This window comes from Myotis daubentonii, chromosome X, assembly GCF_963259705.1.
Source record: "Myotis daubentonii chromosome X, mMyoDau2.1, whole genome shotgun sequence".
NCBI classification, from domain to species: Eukaryota; Metazoa; Chordata; class Mammalia; order Chiroptera; family Vespertilionidae; genus Myotis; species Myotis daubentonii.
The window spans coordinates 53,100,861-53,105,848 of NC_081861.1; the positions used below are offsets into that span (position 1 = coordinate 53,100,861).

Genomic DNA, 4,988 nt, shown 5'->3' on the forward strand with positions numbered 1-4,988 from the left:
GGGACTGCCTTAGGCCATCTCATCCACCATATGAAGACAACATAGTCAAGATAGGCAAAATTCTGATGATGCTATTTTAGCCCCAGACTCACAATGCCCTAGGTAAGTAACATAATCAGGAAAGAGCATCTTTTCTTCTAGCTTCTACCAGAGCCCTGCAATTTCTAGGCAAAACCAGTCAGGAGGAGTTTAAATTGAAATAGCAAGAGATCTTATCTCTAAGGAATATTAAAAGTTTCCCCTCTAGTTTGCCTCTTTTTTAAAAAAAATATGGAACACTTCACAAATTTGCATGTCATCCTTGCTCAGGAGCCATACTAATCTTCTCTGTATTGTTCCAATTTTAGTATATGTGCTGCCAAAGTGAGCACTAGTTTCCCTCTTTTAAAAATAAAAGATTGATATCACTACATACCCATCAGAATGACTAACTAAAAAGTATTGACACCACCAAATTCTGGTGAGGATGTAAAGAAACTTATTTATTTCCAACTACTCTGGAAAATGTTTTGGCATTTTCTTTAAAAAAAAAATTAAACATGCCACTACTAAATTGCTAAGCAATTGTACTTATGGGCACTTGCCCCATATAAATGAAAATTTATGTTCACACACAAACCTGCGCACGAATGTCCATCAGCTTTTTTTTTTTTTTTACAATGGCCAAGAATTGGAAACTCAAATGTCCTTCAACATATGAATGGTTAAATAAACTGTGCTATGTACATAGCATGGAATACTACTCAGCAATAAAAAGAAACAAACTATTGGTACATGCAGTAATTTGAATGAGAATCTAGGGAAATTATGCTGAGTGAAAAAAAGCCAATCACAAAAATTTGCACACTGCATGATTTCATTCATATAATATTATTGAAACAACAAACTTATAAGAGTGGAGGAGAGGTTAATAGTTGCCAGAGGTCAGGGATGAGGATATGGTGGGAAGTGGAGGTGAACTTGGTTATAACCTGCAACATGAGGGATCTCTGTGGTGTTGGAACTGACCAGTATTTTGATTATAGTAGTGGACACATGAACCTACTCAAGTGATAAAATTGTAATGCGCGCGCGCACACACACACACACACACACACACACATATACAATGAGTACCAGCAAAATTAGGAAAATCTAAGATTGCAGGTTATATCAATGTCAACATCCTGGTTGTGATATACTAAAATTTATTTGGAATGCATATTCAATGAAACTGAGAAAAGTATACAAGGACTCTCTCTGTATTATTTCTTGCAACTGCATGTTGAATCTACAATTCTGAATAAAAATTTCAATGAAAAAGAAGTCAGAGAGCCTGACCTGTGTGGCTCAGTGGTTGAGCATCAACCTATGAACCAGGAGGTCATGATTCAATTCCTGCTCAGGGCACATGTCCAGGTTGTGGGCTCGATCCTCAGTGGGGGTGGGGGCGTACAGAAAGCAGCCGATCAATACTTTTCTCTCATCATTGATGTTTCTATCTCTCGCTCCCTCTCCCTTACTCTCTGAAATCAATAAAATTATATTTTAAAAAAGAAGTCAGAGAAAAGGTTTAAAAAATTGAGACCTAAAAAGATCCTCAACCCCAGAGTGCTCCAATGTGAGTAAAGCTTTTAATCTATTTGCTTCTACCAGATGTCACAACCTTTAGCACTGAACTTTTTCTCCATTAATGTCTCCATTTAAATGCCTATACTTTTTCACTTGCCCCCAAGTTGCTACTGTGTGTTGTGAGCATCACACACAGTGTTTCTTGGTAATCTTCTCCTGTCTCATCTCATACATGTCTTCTCACATATAATATTCTTACTGGTGAACCATTTGTGTTTTTATAAATCTGGTGACTTTTATTTTTTTAAATATGCTTTTTATTGATTTTGGAGAGGGAAAAGGGGAGAAGGATAGGGAGATATAAACATCCATGAAAGAAAAAATCATTGATCAGCTGCCTCCTGCACGCCCCTTACTGGGGATCAAGCCCACAATCCGGGCATGTGCCTGACTGGGAATCTAACCCGGGACCTCTTGGCTCATAGGTTGATGCTCAACCACTGAGCAACACCAGCCAGACAAATCTGATGACTTTTGAAAGCAACAACAATGTCAAAGACACTGGCCCAAGGCATTGCACTGCCAGTCTATCTTGATCTGATCTGGCAGCCTCATTTCGTCTTGAGGCCAGTCTCTTAAGCCATTTCATTTTCCTTCATCTTATCTGTAGGAAGATAGTCTAGAAAAGTCCTATATTTTAGTCATTTTAGAGTGTGCTGGTTAAGAACAAGAGCTTTGGAATTAGGCAGACCTAAGTTTGAACCGAGGGTTTGCTACTTACTAGCTGTAACCTGAGGCTACTGAGTCTATATCCTCCTCTGTAAAATGAGGATAATATCTACCTCATTAGGCTCTTGTAAGGATGAAATGAGATAATGTATGTCAAATACCTAGCATACAGTAGATTATTATTTGTCATTCTTCCATTATTCTTGCTCTTTCTACCCGTAGACCTTGCAGCATTCCAGCTTTTCACCAGCAGGCTTTTTGGGGGGTACCCAAGACCAGGATACATTTTTCTAGTATTTTGCATCCCAATATTTTACATGCTTTCGCTACCTCGTGCCTTTATAAAGCTAAAACAGATAACTGGGCAACATAGTGGAAGAATGTGGCTACTGATCAGGGATAGCAGAAGGTTCATTCTCTCCTTTGTTTGAGTCATAATCCTAGACAGTCCTTCAGTCTTTTCTTGCCTACTCAGACCTTGAGTGGGTTTAGCAATGTCCCATCTAGGCCACCATATGTCTGGGGTAAACATCAATGAACTGGTAGGCTTATCCTTTTCCCCAGTCCAACCATATCCCTCAGGCCCTAGAGCTCAATTGATCTCTCCTGCATTAATCAGAAATATAGTTGCTTTACTCAGATAATTCTGAACAAGGTGGTGGTATAATTTTTCCCAATCCTAAGGGAGAATCTTTCAAAGCCAGTTGGAGAAAGCAAACAATACTAACAACATTATCACAAGTCAGTCTTTCCACATGAAAGGTAACATACACTAGGGCAGTGGTTCTCAAAGTGTGCTCTCTGGACCAGCAGCATTAGCATCACCTGGGAATTTATTAGAGGTGCAAAATCTTGGGTCACATTGCAGAACTTCTGAATCAGGATCTCTGGGGGTGAGGCCTAGCAATCTTTCTATTAACCTCTCCATGTGACTCAGATAAACACTAAAGTCTGAGAGCCACTGGTGTAGTGGTTAGAAGCACAGACTCTGAAGTCATATTGCTTGGCTTTAGGTCCATTACTAGTTGTGTGACTTTGGGGAAGTTATTTATACTCCCACACCTCAGTTTTCTTATCTGTAAAATGGGAATAATAGTTCTCTTCTTGAAACTCCCACATTTTTCCCTCTTGTCTTTAGCAACACTACATTTTCCTGTTTTAACTTATTCCTCACTGGCCCCTCAGCCTCTTTTCCTGATTCCTTGTCCTTTGCTTGATCTCTAAATGTTGGAGGCCCCAGGGCTCAATCCAGGAACCTCTTCCTCTTTTTTATTCTATTCTCTCTCTAGATAATGTCATACAATCCCAAGGCTTTAAATATTATCTATGTGCTGTTGTCTCCCAAATTAATTTATATTGACATCACCCAGAACTTGAGACAGGTACATATGACTATTGACACCTCAATTTGGAATTTTATTTTATTAGGCATCTGGACCATCACATATTCAAAACTGAACTTTTGATACCTGATCAATCCCTTATTCTTTTTTTTTTATTTGCCACAAGTGTTTATTGATTTTAAAAAGTCTGCATCATTTCCCCTGTCATATATAATTTTAATGTAGTCAAATCTGCTATCTTATTTGCAATTACTTTTGCAGTTTCTAAGTATAGCAAGTCTTGTATTCTCCATATTAGAAAATAAATATTTGAGTGCATGTAAAATAAAAAAGCATGGTTCAGTATGTACTGAACAGTATATTAACATTGGTGTAAACTTTTTTTGATCTAAAGTTTTACATATGTCTTCTTTTTACCCAATTGACTGCCCCCCCCGCCATCCATTCCCACCCCAGGCAAGCCCCCACCACCCAGTGTGTGTCCATTGGTTATGCTAATATGCAATTCCCTTATTCTTTTTTAAAAAATATATATTTTATTGATTTTTCACAGAAAGGAAGGGAAAGGGATAGAGAGTTAGAAACATCGATGAGAGGGAAACACCAATCAGCTGCCTCCTGCATGCCTCCTACTGGGGATGTGCCTGCAACCAAAGTACATGCCCTTGACTGGACTCGAACCTGGGACCTTTAAGCCTGCAGGCTGACGCTCTATCCACTGAGTCAAACCAATTAGGGCAATTCCCTTATTCTTGAGTCTTCCACAGTTTAGTAAAGGATCCCAGCATTTACCCAAGTCAAAAATCCTGGATATAATGTACGGGTTTGGGTTTATGGCAGGTCCATCCCCCTTGGTCTCTCATAGTGACCCATGCCAGAGCAAACTGTGGACTTGAACTATTGCCTGGCCTCTCTGTCCATTGACTGCAGGCATTGAAGTGGATTGCACAGTGGGGGGAAAAAGAGAAGAAACCTGGAAATTCCTGAGTCTTCTCTTTCCTTTTACACCAAACCATCCAGACCATCACCAAAACCTATGTCTCTAACTCCAAAAATTCATACAGAATTGTCCTTTTCTCTGCTCCCCACTACCTTACTTTCAGCCACCACTATCTCTTATGTTGTCTATTTGCAGTAGTCCCCTACTCGTTTTTCTGCTTCCATTCTCACTCCATTTGGTCTATTTTCCAAAAGTGTCAGAGAGATCTTTAAAAATGTGAACCTAATCACCTCACTTTTCTGCTTTAGACCTTCCAATATCTTCTCTGAACAATTATTCAGAACAAGAATGAAATCTAAGGCCCTGACCCAGGACCATAAGGCCTCCATGATCTAAACCCTGCCTGCTTCTACAACCTACTCTCA

General features: G+C 39.3%; 2 non-coding genes across 2 annotated transcripts; one reads left to right on the top strand and one right to left on the bottom strand.

Annotated features, from left to right (window-relative positions):
* Positions 1 to 264: 264 nt before the first annotated feature.
* On the bottom strand, positions 265 to 371 carry LOC132225321 (U6 spliceosomal RNA). Its single transcript, XR_009450846.1, has one exon. It is a non-coding gene; the product is annotated as a U6 spliceosomal RNA (small nuclear RNA).
* Positions 372 to 4,440: 4,069 nt separating this feature from the next.
* On the top strand, positions 4,441 to 4,576 carry LOC132225396 (small nucleolar RNA SNORA42/SNORA80 family). The gene has a single exon (XR_009450909.1). It is a non-coding gene; the product is annotated as a small nucleolar RNA SNORA42/SNORA80 family (small nucleolar RNA).
* The last annotated feature ends 412 nt before the right edge of the window (positions 4,577 to 4,988 follow it).